This window comes from Pseudorca crassidens, chromosome X, assembly GCF_039906515.1.
Source record: "Pseudorca crassidens isolate mPseCra1 chromosome X, mPseCra1.hap1, whole genome shotgun sequence".
Classification (NCBI taxonomy): Eukaryota; Metazoa; Chordata; class Mammalia; order Artiodactyla; family Delphinidae; genus Pseudorca; species Pseudorca crassidens.
Genome location: NC_090317.1, coordinates 69,659,558 through 69,677,579, shown reverse-complemented (window position 1 = coordinate 69,677,579; position 18,022 = coordinate 69,659,558). Strand labels below are relative to the sequence as shown.

The following is an 18,022-nucleotide window of genomic DNA, read 5'->3' as shown; positions in this document are numbered from 1 at the left end:
ATATGGGATTGACATATACACACTGCTATATACAAAATAGATAACTAATAAGGACCTACTGTATAGCACAGGGAACTCTAGTCAATACTCTTTATTTGCCTATATGGAAAAATAATTTAAAAAGAGTGAATATATGTGTACGTATAACCTATTCACTTCGTTGTACACCTGAAACTAACACAACATTGTAAACCAATTATACTCCAATAAACCAAAAGAAATGCAACAGATTTCTGTATATTAATCTTGTATCCTATTACCTTGCTTAATTTATTTACTTGGTCTAGTATTTTTTATGTGGAGTCCTTAGGATTCTCAATATAGAGTATCACGTCATCTGCAACTAATGACAGTTTTACCCCTTCCCTTCCAATTTGGATAATTTTACTTCTTTTTATTTCCTGATTTAATTTCATCATTGACCTGTTGGTTTTTTAGTACCATCTTTTTTAGTCTTCATGTGTTCATTCTTTTCCCGGTTTTCTTTCTGTGGTTGATTTCTAGTTTCACTCCGTTGTGATCACAAAGGATCCTTGAAATAATTTCTATCATCTTAATTTTGTCAAGCCTTGTTTTGTGACCCAGTAAGTGGTGTATCCTAGAGAATGTTCTATGCGTGCTTGAAAAGAATGTGTATTAGGGGTTTTTTTTGGATGTAGTGTCATGTAGATATCAATGAAGTCCAACTGGTCTATTGTGTTGCCTTATTAATTTTCTTCCTGGGTGAACTGTCCATTGATGTCATTGGGGTGTTAAAGTTTCCTATTTTTTTTTTAAATTTGTTTATTTATTTTATTTTTGGCCGCATTGGGTCTTCGTTGCTGCACATGGGCTTTCTCTAGTTACAGCGAGCGGGGGCTACTCTTCATTGTGGTGCATGGGCTTCTCATCATGGTGGCTTGTCTTGTTGCAGAGCACAGGCTCTAGGCACATGGCTTCAGCAGTTGTGGCTTGCAGGCTCTAGAGTGCAGGCTCAGTAGTTGTGGTACACAGGCTTAGTTGCTCTGCAGCATGTGGGATCTTCCCAGACCAGGGCTCTAACCCATTTCTCCTGCACTGGCAGGCAGATTTTTAACCACTGCACCACCAGGGAAGCCCCTCCTACTGTTATTTTATTCCTGTTAACTTCTCCCTTTATATCTGTTAATATTTGTTTTATATATTTATGTCTTCTGTCTGTATTGGGTGAATATATGTTAATATGTATGATATCCTCTTCTTGTATTGATCCCTTTATCTTGATATAATGTCCTTTTTATCTCTCTTTATGACCTTTGTTTTAAAGTCTATTTTTTCTGATATTTGTATTGGTACCCCTGCGTTTTTGTCATATCTATTTGCATGAGTTATTTTTCCATCCTCTCACTTTCAATCTGTGTGTGTCTTTTGCCCTGAAGTGAGTCTCTTGGGCAGCATATTGCACGTTCTTGTTTTTAATCCAGTCTGCCACCCTATGTCTTTTGATCAGAGCATTTAGTCCATTGATATTTAAAGTTATCATTGATAGGTATGTAATTATTGCCATTTTAAACCTTGTTTTCATGTTGTTTTGTAGTTCTTCTTTGTTAATTTCTACTTCTTTTTGTTTTTCCTACTGTGGTTTGATGGTTTTCTTTTGTAGTATGCCTGAGTTCCTTTCTTTTTGGCTTAAGTGAATCTATTGAATGCTTTTGATTTGTGGTAACCCTGGGTTTCAAGTATGTGACCCAAAACTATATCTACTTGCTTTAACCTCATAGTCATATAAGATCAAACATACTCAAAATGATCTACACTTTTTTATGCACCTCACCCAAAATTTTGTGATTTTGATGTCCTAGTTTACATTTTCATGGTTATCCTTTTGCTGTTCATTATAGTTTTTATTGAAATATATTGTAGTTTTTTAATTGAAATGTAGTTGATTTATGATGTTCTGTTAATTTCTGCTGTACAGCAAAGTGATTCAGGTATATATATATATATATGTATATATATTATATACATTATTTTAAAATATTTTTTCCATTATGGTTTCTCATACGGTATTGAATATAGTTCCCTGTTCAAGGGAACAACAAGTAGGACCTTGTTGTTTATCCATTCTACATATAATAGTCTGCCTCTGCTATCCCCAAATTCCCACTCCATCCTTTTCCCACTCCCCTTCCCCCTTTGCCACCACAAGTCTATTCTCTACGTCTGTGAGTCTGTTTCTGTTACACAAGAGTTCACTTATGTCATATTTTAGATTCCACATATAAGTGATATCATATGGTGTTTGTCTTTCTCTTTCTGGCTTAATTCACTTAGTATGATAATCTATATAGTTCCATCCATGTTGCTGCAAATGGCATTATTTCATTCTTTTTTATGGCTGAGTAATATTCCATTATATATGTATCACATCTTTTTATCCATTCATCTGTTGATGGACATGTCTTGGCTATTGTGAATAGTGCTGCTATGAACATAGGGGTGCATGTATCTTTTTGAATTATATTTTTGTCCAGATATATGCCCAGGAATGGGATTGCTGGATCATATGGCAGCTCTATTTTTAGTTTTTTTGAGGAACTTCCATGCTGTTTTCCATAGTGGCTGCACTAACTTACATTCCCACCAAGAGAGTAGGAGTGTTCCCTTTTATCCACATCCTCTCCAGCATTTGTCATTTGTAGACTTCTTAATGATGGCCATTTTGACGTGTGTAAGGTGGTACATCACTGTAGTTTTGATTTGCATTTCTCTAATAATTAGTGATGTTGAGCATCTTTTCATGTGCCTGTTGGCCATGTGTATGTCTTCTTTTGAGAAATATCTGTTTAGGTCTTCTACCCATTTTTCTATTGGAGTATTTGGTTTTTTTGTTCTTGTTCAGTTATGTGAGCTGTTTGTATATTTTGGAAATTAAGCCCTTGTTGCTCACATCATTATCAAATATGCTCTCCCATTTCATAGGTTTTTCTTTTTGTTTTGTTTATTGTTTCCTTTGCTGTGCAAAAACTTGTGAGTTTGATTAGGTCCCAATTGTGTATTTTTGTTTTTATTTCTATTGCTTCAGGATACTGACCTAAGAAAACATTGGTACAATTTATGTTAGAAAATGTTTTGCCTATGTTCTCCTCTAGGAGTTTTATGATGTAATGTCTTATGTTTAAGTCTTTAAGCCCTTTTGAGTTTATTTTTGTGTATGGTGAGAGGGTGCATTCTAATTTCATTGATTTACATGCAGCTGTCCCAACACCACTTGATGAAGAGACTGTCTTGTTCCCATAGTATATTCTTGCCTCCTTCTGACATGGTATATGATTATTTTTATGTGTTTTGGGATTCAGTTTGCTACTATTTTGTTGAAAATTTTTGCATCTATATTCATGAAATATATTGCCCTGTAGTTTTCTTTTTTGGTGGTATCTTTGTCTGGTTTTGATATCAGGGTGATGGTGGCTTCATAGAATGTCTTTGGGAGTGTTCCCTCCACTTCAATCTTTTGGAAGAGTTTGAGAAAGATCAGTATAAGCTCTACTTTATATGTTTGGTAGAATTCACTTTTGAAGACATCTGGTCCTGGCCTTTTGTTTGTAGGGAATTACTTAAATTACAGATTCTATTTCAGTTCTAGTGATTGGTCTGTTCAAATGATCTATTTCTTCTTGATTCAATTTTGGTGGGTTTTATGTTTCTAGAAACTTATCCATTTCATCTATGTTGGCGAATTTGTTGGCAAATAATTCTTCATAATAATATTGTATTATGTTTTTTTGTATTTCTGTGATATCAGTTGTTATTTCTACTTTTTCACTTCTTATTTTCTTTTGGGGATTCTCTCACTCTTTTTCTTGGTGAACCTGGCCAGAGTTTTGTCAATTTTGTTTTTCTTTTCAAAGAACCAGCTCTTGGTTTTATTGATTTTTTTTCTATTGCTTTTTAATCTCTATGTTTTCTCTGATCTTCATTATTTCCTTTCTTCTACTGACTTTAGATTTTTTTGTTCTCCTTTTTCTAATACTTTTAGGTGGTATGTTAGGTTGTTTATTTGAGGTTTTTTTTTGTTTTATGAGGAAGGCCTGTATTGCTATGAACTTCCTTCTAATAACTGCTTTGGCTGCATCCCATAGATTTTGTTTGTTTATGATTTCATTGTCATTTGTCTCAAGTTATTTTTTAATTTCCTCTTTGATTTCATCATTGACCCATTTTTTTTTTAGTAACATGTTGTTTAGTCTCCATGTAATTGTTTTTTTCTCATTTCTTTTTCTGTAGTTAATTTCTAGTTTCATGCCACTGTGGTAAAAAAAAGATGCTTGAGATAACTTCTATACTGTTAAATTTGTGGAGGCTTGTTTTGTGCCCTAGTATGTGGTCAATCCTAGAGAATGTTCCATGTGCACTTGAAAAGAATGTGTATTTTTTTTTTGATATAATGTCCTGAAAATATCAATTAAGTCTAACTGATCTATTGTATCATTTAGTATATCTGTTGCCTTATTGATTCTCTGTCTGGAAGATCTCTTCATTGATGAGGGTGGAGTGTTAAAATCTCCTACTATTATTGTATTCCTGTCAATTTCTCCCTTTATGTATGTTAGTATTTGTTTTATGTATGTGGGTGCTCCTATATTAGGTGTATATATATTTTGATGAGTGTAAAATCCTCTTCTTGTATTGATCCATTTATCATTGTATAGTGTCCTTTTTTATCTTTCTCTATGGCCTTTGTTTAAAGTCTATTTTGTCTGATATGAGAATCATGACCCCTGCTTTCTTGTCATTTCCATTTGCATGAAATATCTTTTCCCATCCCCTCACTTTCAATCTATGTGTGTCCTTTGCTCTAAGTGGGTCTCTTGTAGGTGGCATATCACAGGTTCTTGTTTTTTTTATCCAATCTGCCATTCTGTGTCTTTTGATCGGAGCATTGGAGTCCATTGACGTTTAAGGTAATTATTGATAAATAAGTACTTATTGCCATTTTAAACCTTGGTTTTCCATTGATTTTCTATTTCTTCTTTGTTCCTTTCTTTTTCTTTTTGTTCTTCCTTTTGTTGTTTGATGATTTCCTTTTATCTTATTTATTTATTTGTTTGTTTATTAAATGATAGCCTACTCTATTTTTAATGTATTTATTTATTTATTTTTGGCTGCACTGGGTCTTTGTTGCTGCACATAGGCTTTCTCTAGTTGTGGTGAGCAGGGGCTACTCTTCATTGTGGTGCTTGGGTTTCTCGTTGCAGTGACTTCTTGTTGTGGAGCATGGGCTCTAGGCACACAGGCTTCAGTAGTTGTGGCACGTGGGCTCAGTAGTTGTGGTGCATGGGCTTAGTTGCTCCCCAGCACATGGGATCTTCTTGGACTAGCGCTTGAACCCGTGTCCCCTACATTGGCAGGTGGATTCTTAACCACTGCACCACCAGGGAAATCCTCCTTTTATTTAATGCTTGTGTTTTCTTTTTGTTTTTTGTGAATCTGTGATATCTTTTTGACTTGTGGTTACCCTATTTTTCATGTATGTTAACCCCTTCCTATATCTACTTACTTTAGACTGATAGTTGTATAGGCTCAAACATATTCTAGGAAGAAATCTATTTTCTTACTCTCCTCCCCCACATTTTATGATTTTGATGTCCTCTTATACATCTTCATGTTTATCCTTTTGCTGTTCTTTGTAGTTATTATCACTTTCACAAAATTTTTAAAAAAAATTTTCCCTTTTTAATCTGTATACTGGCTTATTTAAGTGATTTACTTTCCAATTGTGATTTTCTCTTTTCTATAGCTTCTTGCTTCTTTTCAATTTAGAGAAAACTTCAATATTTCTTTTAGGTTAGGTTTAGTATTGCTGTATTCTTTTAGTTTTTGCTTGCCTGAGAAATTCTTTATCTCTCCTCCTATTCTAAATGATAATCTTGCTGGTAGAATATCTTAGGTTGTAGATTTTTCGCTTTCAGGACTTTGAGTATGTTTTTCCACTCCCTTCTGTCCTGCAATGTTTCTGTATAGAAATCAGCTGATAGCCTTATGGGGGTTACCTTGTAATTCACTCTTTGTTTTTCTCTTGCTGCCTTCAGAATTCTCTCTTTAAATTTTGTCATTTTAATTATAATATGTCTTGGTGTAGGTCTGTTTGGGTTCATCTTGTTTGGGACCCTCTGTGCTTTCTGTACCTGGATATCTGTTTCCATCTTTAGGTTTGGGAAGTTTTCAGCCATAATTTCTTCAAATACTTTTTTGATCCCCTTTTCTCTTTCTTTTTCTGGAATCCCTATTATGTGTAGATTGGCACACTTTATATTATCTTATCTGTCTCATACTATTTTCATTTGGCCTTCTGTCTACTGTTCTGGTTGGGTGATTTCCATTATGCTTTCTTCCATGTCACTAATTTGTTTTTCTGCATTGTTTGTTCTGCTATTCATTGCCTTTAGCTCAGCTTTCATCTCTGTAAATGAATTTTCTAATTTTTCTTGGCTCTGTTTTATAGTTTCTAGTTACTTTTTACAGTAGTCTGCATTTCTGTTGCTTGCTTAGTTCCTTCAGTATTTTCATTATCTCCTGTTTGAATTTGGTGTCTATTAGATTGAAGAGATCTCTTTCATTGTTTGTTCTTTCAGGGGAATTCTCTTGATCTTTTAACTGGGAGTGGTTGTTCTGCTTCTTTATTTTCCTCATATTTCTCTTACTCTGTGAGTTTAGGATAAATGATTATCTACTGTGGTCTTTGAAGACTATTTTTATACCAGAGCATCCCTGTGTTACTTGCATGGGTTTAACATTTTTGGTGTGAGGTCTGTTTTTAGCATGGATGCCTGTCACCTCTTTCCTCAGTGTGTGCTGCGTGTGTTGATAAGGGGTGTATAGATGTGGTGGTTGTCACTCACCCCTGTAGCCTGTGATAGTAACAGTGGCAGCACCCACTGCTTGCACTTACCTCTGGAGCCCACGGCTGATCTCAGTCCTGGGTCCCTTGGAGGTGGTGCCCTGTTGGCTGAGATCATGTACTCAGAGAAACAGGCTGTTATGGTGGCCCTGCCCTTCCCTTTACATGCCCTCCAACAATGGTGCCTTGCCTCTATAGCAAGCCTGGGCTCCTTCTACTCATACCCCCAGTCGTGGGTGCACTACACTCCAGACCTTTCACGCTGTCTCTGCAGAGCCAACCCCAGTCCTCTCCCTGAGTCTGACCTCTGAAGCCCTAACTTTGGCACCCAGCCCCCACCTGCACTGCAGGGTGTCTCAGTCTGGGGAGCACAGGGCAGTGGCATGGACCATCTGTGCAGGTCTCTCTCTGTTCTGCAAACTGGTTGTTGCACTGTCCTCCAAATCTCTGAAGCTCCCCCTCCATCTTTGCTTGTCTCCCCACCAGTGAGGGGGCTCCCCAGAGTGTGAGAGCCTTTCCTCTTTCACAGCTCCCTCCTAGGGGCACAGGTCCCATCCAGATTCCTTTCTCTCTCTCTCTCTCTCTGTTTTTTCTTTTTTCTTACCCGGTTACATGGGGATTCTTTTTGTCCTTTCAGAAGCCTGAGGTCTTCTGCCAGTGCTCAGCAGGTATTCTGTGAGAACTTTTCCACGTGTAGATGTATTTTTTGATGTGTTTGTGGGAGGGGGTGAACTTCATGTCCTTCTACTCTGCCATTTTGATTGCTCTCCTGTTCATTGTAATTATAATCACTTTTACAAAAATTTTTTCATTGTTTTTCAATCTATGTACTGGCTTATTTATTTATTCATTCATTCATTTATTTTGGCTGTACTGTGCAGCTTGTGGGATTCTTTTAATCTTTGCTTGTCTGAGCAATTCTTTATCTCTCCTTCTATTCTAAATGATAATCTCGCTGGGTAGAGTATCCTAGGTTGTAGGTTTTTCTCTTTCAGGACTTTGAATATATCATGCCACATCTTTCTGACCTGCAAAGTTTCTGCAGAGAAATCAGCTGATAACCTTATGGGGGTTCCTTTGTAAATGACTCTGTTTTTCTCTTTCTGGCTTTAGAATCCTCTCTTTATCTTTAACTTTTGCCATTTTGATTACAGTATATCTTGGTGTAGGTGTGTTTGTATTCATCTTGCTTAGGATGCTCTGTGCTTCTTGTACCTGGATATCAGTTTCTTTTTTAGGTTTTGGATGTTTTCAGCCAAAATTTCCTCAAATACTTTTTTGATCTCCTTCTCTCTTCTCCTTCTGGAACCACTATTGTGTGTAAGGTGGCACATTTTATATTATCCCATAGACCTTTTATTCTGCTTTTATTTTTTTGCATTTGTCTCTCTGTCTGCTGTTCTGATTGGGTGATTTCCATTATTCTGTCCTTCAGATTATTTGCTTCTGTGTCATTTAGTCAGCTATTCATTTCTTCTAGATTGCTTTGTACCCCAGAAATCAAATTATCTATTTTTATTGGTTCATCTTTATAGTTTTTAGATCCTTGTTACAGTGATCTGCATTTCTATTGATAATCTTTCTTAATTGAGTTAGCATTTTTATTACCACCTTTTTGAACTCTGGGTCTGGTAGTTTGGCGAGCTCTGTTTCTTTATTTATTCTTTCAGGGGGCTTTCTCTTGTTTTTTATTTATTTATTTACTTTAAACTTTTTATTTATTTTATTTATTTTTGGCTGCATTGGGTCTTTGTTGCTGCACGTGGGCTTTCTCTAGTTGTGGAGAGTGGGGGCTACTCTTCGTTGCAGTGCACTGGCTTCTCATTGTGGTGGCTTATCTTGTTGTGGTGCATGGGCTGTAGGAGTGCAGGCTTCAGTTGTTGCAGCACATGGGCTCAGTATTTGTGGCACATGGGCTCTAGGGTGTGCAGGCTTCAGTAGTCGTGGTTTGGGGGCTCAGTAGTTGTGGCTCATGGGCTCTAGAGCACAGGCTTAGTAGTTGTGGTGCACCGGCTTAGTTGCTCTGCAGCATGTGGGTTCTTCCCAGATCAGGGCTCAAACCCGTGTCCCGTGCATTGGCAGGTGTATTCTTAACCACTGTGCCACCAGGGAAGCCCCTCTCTTGCTTTTTAAATTGGGAATAGTTCCTCTGCCATTTCCATTTTACTTAACTTTCTCTGTCTCTATGAATTTAGGAAAAACAGTTATCTGCTCTGGTTTTGGAGGAGTGTTTTTATGTGGGAGCATCCATGTGTAGACTATGTGTGTCCAATGTCTTTGGACAAGGGCTGGTTTTTATATGGATGTCAGCCACAGCTTTCCTCAGTGTGTGCTGGCTGCTGTCACATTTATAGGGGGTGTGGTTGATGTTGGAAGATCTAAAGCTTGTGCAGGTTGTGAAGTGGGAGTTCCTCTTTGCTTTATGGCTGTCACTGTCCTGTCATGGGCTCAGTCTGCTCCCCAGTTGTTAGAGTAGAAGCCCTAAGGGCCAGGCTTGATGAGGCTCTGTTTCCTTTGAGTGTGTGCCCTGCCCCAAAAGAGAGGGTTGCTGAAGCAAGTGAGGCCCTTGCACTAACAGAGGACCAATGCACTGCCTGTGTAGGTGTCCACAGCTCTGCTCTGATGCAGCCCAAAGTCACATCTCTTCCCCTGTTTTGGTCATCCCTGATCTAGTGTAAGGCTGTGGCATGGAGTGAGTGGGGCTAGAGCATTCACTAGGCTGAGTGTGGGGCGTGGGGTGTTGTAGTGGCAGGAATTGAGGTGGCTGTTCTGCCATCAGAGATCTGGGCTGCCTCAGTGGTAGTCTTCTCCCAGGACCTTTCTGCCCCAGGTCCAGTGCCAAGCTGTGGCATAGAGTAGGTGGGGCCAGAGCCCTTGCTCAGCTGGGAAATAGACCATGGCACCCTGGGCACAGTGTCCCTTGTGGAGCAGCTTGAGTGAGCATTGACAGTGGCTGCCATTGCCCTACCCAGACCACACCCCAGGCTTCCTGGGCTGTCTCTGTGTAGCTAGACTGAGTCTTTTCCCAGGGCCTGGCTGACCCAGATCCCCTGCCAAGATGTGGTGTGGAGTGAGCAAGGCTGGGGTGTTCACTCAGCTCAGATTGGAGAGTGTGGCAAGGTGGCAGCTGCCAATGCAAAGCTCTCTCCACCCTGTCTGTTCCAAGCCAGCACACACACAGTCTTTGCAAGTACAGTCTAGGCTTCTCCAGCCCTTGTATCTGTCCCAGTGGTTCTCCCAGCAGCCAGAGGGTCGTGTCTACTCCACATAGGATCCCAAGACTGGGATGCCCTATCTGTGGCTTGACCCACTAACTCCCTAGGGTGAGGGTCCACCTGTGTAGACTTTTTCTTCCTTTCAGTGTAGAGGTCCCAACCTTATGCCTTTTTTTTCATCCTACCAGTTTATGTGGAAATCTTTCTTGCAGCTTTGGTTGTATAGGAATTCTTCTGTCAATTTCCAGTTAATTTTCCATGAGAATTGTTCCATATGTAGATGTATTTTTCATGTGTTTGTTGGGGGAGGTGAGCTCCACATCCTACTACTCTGCCATCTTGATCTGACCTATGTTCAATTGATATTTGACAAGAGTGCCAAGACCATTCAACAGGGAATGAGCAATTTCTTTAACAAATGGTCCTATGATAACTGGATCAGTACATGCAAAAAATGAAGTTGGACTCCTTCCCCACTCATATACAGAAAATTAACTCACAATGGATCAAAGACCTAAATATAAATGCTAAAACAATAAAACCCTTAGAAGAAAACATAGAAGTAAATATTCATGATTTTGTATTTAGTAGTGTTTTCTTAGATATAACACCAAAAGTATAAGCAGCAAAAAAAAATAGATAAACTAGACTTCATCCAAATTAAAAACTTGTGAACATCAAAGGACATGATCAAGAGAGTAAAAAGACAGCCCACAGAATGGGAAAGTATTTATAAGTTATATATATGATAAGTGTCTAGTATTCAGAATATATATACAGACACTTTCTTGTAACTCAACAACCAAAGGAAAACAACACAATTTTAAAATGGGAAAAGGACTTGACTCCAAAGTAAATACACTGATGGCCAACAAGCTCAGCAAGAGATGCTCAACATCATTTTCATTAGGGAAATGCAAATAAAAACCACAGTGATATATCCACTAGGATGACCATAATAAAAAAACAGAGGGGAAAATAAAGAGTGTGTTCAAGGATGTGGAGAAATCGGAACATACGTACTTTTCTGTTGGTAATGTAAAATGGTGCTGCCACTGAAAAATAGTTTGGTTGTTCTGTAGCAAGGTAATATTAGAATTATCATGTGACCTAGCCATTCCATTCCTAGACTTATTCCCAAAAGAATGGACAACTGGTGTTCAGACAAAAACTTGTACACAAATGTTCATAGCAGCACTCTTTTGAGAATAGCCAAACGTTGGAAACATCTGATGAATGGGTAAATAAAATGTGGTATTTCCAGGGAGTTCCCTGGTGATCCAGTGGTTAGAACTCAGTGCTTTCAGTGCCATGGCCCAGATTCAATCCCTAGTCAGGGAACTAAGATCCTGCAAGCCTTGCAGTGCAGCCAAAAAAAAAAGTGGTATGTCCACACGATGAAATATTATTCAGCAATAAAAGGTAATGTACTGATACATGCTATGATATGCGTGAACCTCGAAAGCATGCTAAGTAAAAGAAGCCAGACACAAAAAGCCCCATATTTTATGATTCCATATATATGAAAAACACAGAATAGACAAATCTATGGAGATAAAGGGTCGATTTGTGATTTCCAAGGGCTTGGGGAGGGGATAATATGGCGTGCCTGCTTAGTGGGTATGGGGTTTCCATTTGGGATGATGAAAAAATTTTTGAACTAGATAGTGCTGATGATTTCACCAAAGTGTTAATGTCACCAAATTGTACACTTTAAAATGGTTAATATCATATTATGTGTATTTTGCCACAATGTAAAAATAAAGTTTAAAAAAAGGGGTTTCCCAAAATCTCCAAAAACAAAAACTGAGAGAATTCACTGCATGCTGACCTGAATTACACGTAGAGAATGGACTTGAGGACACAGGGAGGGGGAAGGGTAAGCTGGGACGAAATGAGAGAGTGGCATGGACATATATACACTACCAAATGTAAAATAGATAGCTAGTGGGAAGCAGCTGCATCTCATGGGGAGGTCAGCTCGGTGCTTTGTGACCACTTAGAGGGGTGAGATAGGGAGGGTGGGAGGGAGACGCAAGAGGGAGGGGATATGGGGATATATGTATAAATATAGCTGATTCACTTCGTTATACAGCAGAAACTAACACAACATTGTATAGCAATTATACTCCAATAAAGATGTTTAGAAAATGACCTGAATTATGTACTGATGTGTGCTGCAACATGTATGAACCTTGATACCATTATGCTTAATGAAAGAAACCAGACCAAAAAATACACATTTTGTACAATTCCATTTATATGAAATGTGCCAAGTAGGCAAATCCATAGAGACCAAAAGCAGATTTGTGATTGCCAAGGGCTGGGGGGAGGGGAAGAATGATGAGTGACTTTTAATAGGTACAGGGTTTCTTTTTGGAGTGAGTAAAATATCCTTGAATTAGATAGTTGTGATAGTTGCATAACTCTGTGTATGCTAAGAACCAATGGATTTCACATTTTAAAAAAGAGTAAATTTTTTCATGCCTTATATCTTAAAAAAAAAAAGAGAAATGACCCAGCTTTGGTAAGACAATTGTGGGGTCCCCCTTCTTCTATTAGTGGAAGGAGAGTGGCAGGATTCAGGGTTTTGCAGTGGTAAATAGTAACGTGACAGAGAGAGAGAGTAACAGAGATTAATTCATAGATGAAATGTGTTGTTTGTTCTCAGTCAGTAGTAATGTCTTTGCTGCATGAGAAACCAAGAGCTGAAGTGTGGATCCTAGAACTAATACAGCAGAAGCATCAACAAGTTTTACAGTGGCAGCTATTGCCCTATGGCAAAAGTGGATAAACCTTTGCATCTAGGTCCTAGTATACAATGTTTTTTGGTGGGTCCCATGAAGCCTAAACATTTGTCTGATGAACAAGTAGACAAAAAGCCTTTTTTTGTAGTTAGAGATGCCTAGGAAAGGAGGCTACTGAAGAACTTCTTAAGGTTACAGAAGACCTGTTCATGTTTGGATTCCCAGAGGAGAGACTCTTTTACTATGGATTTAGTCAATTCATAAAGAGGCGTCAAAATATCAGAAAAAACTTGACAACCATAACCTAAATATCCAGTGAAACCTAGAAATCCCCACAACTGTCTTACAATATGTGATTTTTGAGGAATCTGGCTACTTTCATTTAGTATAATGGTATCAAGTTTCATCCTTGTACAATATATCAGTACCTCATTCTTTTTGATAGTTACATAACATTCCATTGTATGTATGTACCACATATTTATCCACCTGTCATTGATGGACATTTGTGTTGCAAAGAGAAAGAGATGATATAGGAAGACAACTAGAAAGCAAGGAGTGGGAGCACTAACTAGGGAAATGAATTTAGTTTGTTGTTGCTTAACTTCGTCAAATTTCTCCCTAGCTTTGGCTAACGAATCTTTTAGTGTTACAATTTCCAAATCAGAATTTTGTTTGAAGGCCTTTGCTTACCAATAAAAAACTGCTTCCCGTTGGGCCTGAGAAATATTATTCCTTTTCTCTTCTAAGGAGCCTCACAAATAAATGATTTTGTTCAATTCAAATGTTCCCCCATTGAAATCCCAAGCCATCCTTTATGAAGTTATGCCATTTAGAGAAATAGGCACAGTTAAAATTATAATGAGAGGATATATATATCAGGAGATTTTCCTAGAGGAGGTGACAATTTAAACGTATACAGCCCCATGAAAAGTAGCTACTTTTAGTTGAAATTACAATTTGTGTCTCAGGTCCCCCCAACCTAATGGTTAGCCACCTCTGAACACAGACCCAAGAATTTGTGCCACCAGGCAGATGGAAAGCCAAAGAGAATGCTCTCTCTGAATGAAAGCCAAGCTCTCAGGACAAAAATATCAGAATTGAAAGAGAATTTTATCTTGTTTTACTGGTGACTCACAGCAGATTTCATCTGGTTGGAACCAGTCCATTGAGAATCAAAAACTCACTGGCTTGTGAGGCTTATAGGGCCTGCTTCAGTGTTCTACCTGTAATTCTCGTTATAATAAATGACACTATTAAAAAACACAACACAGGGCTTCCCTGGTGGTGCAGTGGTTGAGAGTCTGCCTGCCGATGCAGGGGACACGGGTTCGTGCCCCGGTCCAGAAAGATCCCACATGCAGCGGAGCAGCTGGGCCCGTGAGCCATGGCTGCTGAGCCTGTGCGTCTGCAATGGGAGAGGCCACAATGGGAGGCCACAACAATGAGAGGCCCACGTACCGCCAAAAAAAAAAAAAAAACACAACACAACACAAAGTAAAGGCACAAAAGAGAGAAAAACTGTATGAAAGGAAAGTCCTATTTATACCGAGGATGCCAAATAAATGTCAGCCAATATCAAAACCCAGGTAGCAAACTGAGAATAGACAAGGAACTTAAGATACAGACAGTGGAGTTCATATCTGGTACTTACTTACAAAATCTCTGTGGACTTGACATGTAGTGAGCAGAAAAGCACAGGGCCCTACATGGGTGCTGCACATCCAAGGCTGGGGTACTGTGGGATGGGCAATGTAAATCATGTCCGGGAGAAGCCTCTAGGAAAACCATAGAAATAAACTAAGATCACCCATATGAAAATAAACAGCTATTATTCAGACCTTGCTATAGCAAGGGAGTCAGCCATTATCACTTATGTTTGGCAGAGCTCAGAGGCTATCAGTGGAGTGGGAAAGCTTTCTCACAGGGGAGTCAAAAAAGAGGAGGCTTCAGGTATGCTCTTTTTAGAAGTTGTTGGCATGGAGAAGCTGGAAGCAGGCTAACAAGAAGCTGGAAATCTTATGTGATTGATTTGGGAAGGACATTTGGTTTTTCCTGGTTGGTCCTGAGTTGGAAGTGGAACAAAATTAAGGAGACTGGCAGTCAATGACAAAGTTATGACCATTCTGTGCCAGTTGCTACAGAGATTATAGTTTGCCTTCCTGGGCTGGTTGCTGCAGTTTATGGTTTGGTTTCCTGGGCTTCTTACCTGTGTCAGAGTTCTATTGACATATATGATCTGGCCATTGTCTGTTTGTATATTCAGTCTGTCAGTGACAAGTACAAAAAGCATCAGAGCCCAGATAAATCAGAATCTGGCCATGTAGCTGTGGCCATAGGTACCCAAGGCAGACATTAAATTCTTTGCTCTCAGGGCAAAGTGCAGCCAGAGAGCAAAGCCAACAGGCAGGAGACCAGCAGGGCCCTGTAACACTAAGGTACTTCAGAAGATTGGACGCCCTCTCCTGCTGTGCCTGCCTTGTGAGAGAAAGGAACAGGGAGAGAAGCGGACTTCTCCAGGGTCTTTGTGGGGAGACCACTTGAGGCACCTAACTTAGAGACATCAGAACTGTGGTAGTATCATTGCTGCCAGTTATGGGTTGCTATCAACCCACTGCCTCTCTGGGACTGAGGTAGTAACTCAGAGGGCAAGGGGATGACTTCACATGCTTTGGAAATCCTCAGTTTCCAAGGGCCACAGCTGAGGAGAGGTAGGACAGGGGGACCGACACTGTGTTCTCTTTAGTCTTACACCCCAAAGGTTGCCCCTACGTTAATTCCTGGACTATCTCTTGGACTGGTGGGGCTACAACTGTGGACACGTGGGATCTACACAGGAACCCGAGAGAAAGCTCCACTCTGAATGGTACCTTGGCCATTCCAGCCTCCCGGTCTGTCCCTTCACGTCTGCCTGGGACCCCTGCAAGGCATGTCCCCTAGATTCCATGATCCACAAAGGCCCAGAGGTTGCAGGATATCTGTGTCCTCCCCTACTTATGCACTCTCTCCTCCCAGCACATACACTCCTGAATTTGGTGAGCCCCACCCAAAGTTTCAAGGGTGGGATCCAGGCTAGGTCCTTTGGACTGAAGTTGTGAAAATTAATGCTGCAGCTCCCATAGCAGCCTTGGTAAGGAGACCTACTCTTTGGCTGCTCACATTTTTTTGCTTCACGTCTTATAGAAAACAGAGCCAACTGTCCAACTCCATCCCACAACCCCACCCAATCACAAAAGCTCAGTGTTTCAGACCCGAGGCAGAAGGCAAGAGAGAGAGGAGGGGAGGGGCTACTCACATGCTCCAGATAATCACGGAGTTTGTCCTCAACAAAAAGCCCTTAGTTGTTCACAGAGAATGCACAGCAGTACAGTGGTGCTGTATCCTTGGAAATCACAAGTTGCTTAGGGGAATGCAGCCTGCCCATTGCCTCTTCTCTCCCCGTGCTAGACAGTAACCCAAATTCCAATTAGAGAGAAGTAGATTAGACATCCCCAAGGCAGATTTCCATAGAACCTTTGAAAAGATGCAGGATTCAGAAAGACTGCAGGAGTTGTAGATATACCTCAATAGATGTTTCTCCAGGCCTCTGTTCTTCTCCCCAGATCTGTTCAGGATCATTTCTCTTGTTCAGGTTTCCTTCTTGTTTTAAGTGTTACAACCCTCCCAGGAACTGTTACACTTATCCTTCAAAAGCACAATAGCTACATCTGGTAGCTAGGATTGGTTGGGCTATGATTATTTTCTGCCCCAATAATTCTTCAGGAGGCTGTTATGTAGGTTACAGCATGCCTGGGCATTCAAACACTTGCTGGGAGTGTAAATTGAAGAGCTCTTTCTGGAGGGAATCTTGGCAATGTGAAAATATCAAATGCATATACCTTTCACTCAGCATTTCTTATTGCTAAAAATCTCTATGGATGTTCATTCAACAAATATCTGAATGCCTACGATGTGACAGGCAATCTTCTAGGTTCTGGCTATACTTGCAAAAGTGCCCCAAGGTATATGGACAAAGATGTTCATTGAATCAGTTTGTAATAGCAAAGAAATAGAAACACGGCATCCATCAGTAAAGGCACAGTTAAATGACTCAATATGTCTACATGATTAAACACAAAACTGCCAATTAAAAACAGAGTTTTTTTAAAAAATAAATAAATAAATAAAAATAAAAACAGAGTTTTTGGGCTTCCCTGGTGGAGCAGTGGTTGGGGGTCCGCCTGCCGATGCAGGGGACGTGGGTTCGTGCCCCGGTCTGGGAGGATCCCACATGCTGCGGAGCGGCTGGGCCCGTGTGCCATGGCCGCTGAGCCTGCATGTCCAGAGCCTGTGCTCCGCAACAGGAGAGACCACAACAGTGAGAGGCCCGCGTACTGCAAAAAAAAAAAAAAAACAAAAAACACAGAGTTTTTGACATATACCAGTATATCATGGTATAGAAGGATCTCCAAGATAAATGAAGTGATTCAGTAAGACACATAGCTGTATGCATAGTATTTTCCTTTATATAAATAAAAATGTATAAGACAATATGCAGAAACAAAAATCCACGTATATGCATATTTTTTTTCCCAAGGAATCAAAAGAAACTGTTAACAGTGGTCATTTCTGAAGAGAGGAACTTTAGGGGAAGGTGGTTTTTACTTTTCTTTTTGTAATATTTCTATATTTTAACCATGTTCATACATTATTTTTACTTAGTAAAAAATGACAGTGGGTGGAAGAATCAACTGGACAGTGAAATTATGGACTATATTTTTCTTTATATTTCTCAATATTAGAGAAGAAAACATAAACATTACTTTTAAAGGGGCAGTGTTACTTTATGCCTTTGCACAGAGCATTACTATGCCCACTCAGTGACTATGATGGGTGATCAGCTTCCTCTTAGAACTGTATATGCTCTCTCTGGGATTTGCTTTCTCTATCTGCAAAACAGGCTAAAGGTGGGGAAATAAGATGATTTCCAAGGACTTATCCAACACTTGAATTTTATCAAAACCTTGTTCTGCCCACAACCAGGCACTGTCCTAGTTGAGACCAAGAGCCCTTTCAGTAACCCCAGAAGGGACTGCAGAAGCCAATGGCTTAGTCCTAAGGTCTTCCTTGCTCTTCCTGCTGTAGCCGGTAAAAAAAGTCAAGGTTTAACTCAAGTCCTCTTGGTTTCAGGGAGAAGCAAGGGCTTCTTTATTTTCCAAATC

At 39.6% G+C, this 18,022-nt stretch overlaps 1 long non-coding RNA gene across 1 annotated transcript in view; it reads right to left on the bottom strand.

Annotated features, from left to right (window-relative positions):
* The window catches only part of LOC137217459 (uncharacterized), a 97,045-nt gene extending 80,426 nt beyond the window's left edge, over positions 1-16,619 (bottom strand). Inside the window, exons 1-3 of the long non-coding RNA XR_010940101.1 lie at positions 16,384-16,619; positions 16,117-16,264; positions 14,476-14,599 (exon numbers count right to left, since the gene is read on the bottom strand). This is a non-coding gene — a long non-coding RNA (uncharacterized lncRNA). The remainder of the gene's footprint in view (positions 1-14,475; positions 14,600-16,116; positions 16,265-16,383) is intronic.
* Positions 16,620-18,022: the final 1,403 nt, after the last annotated feature.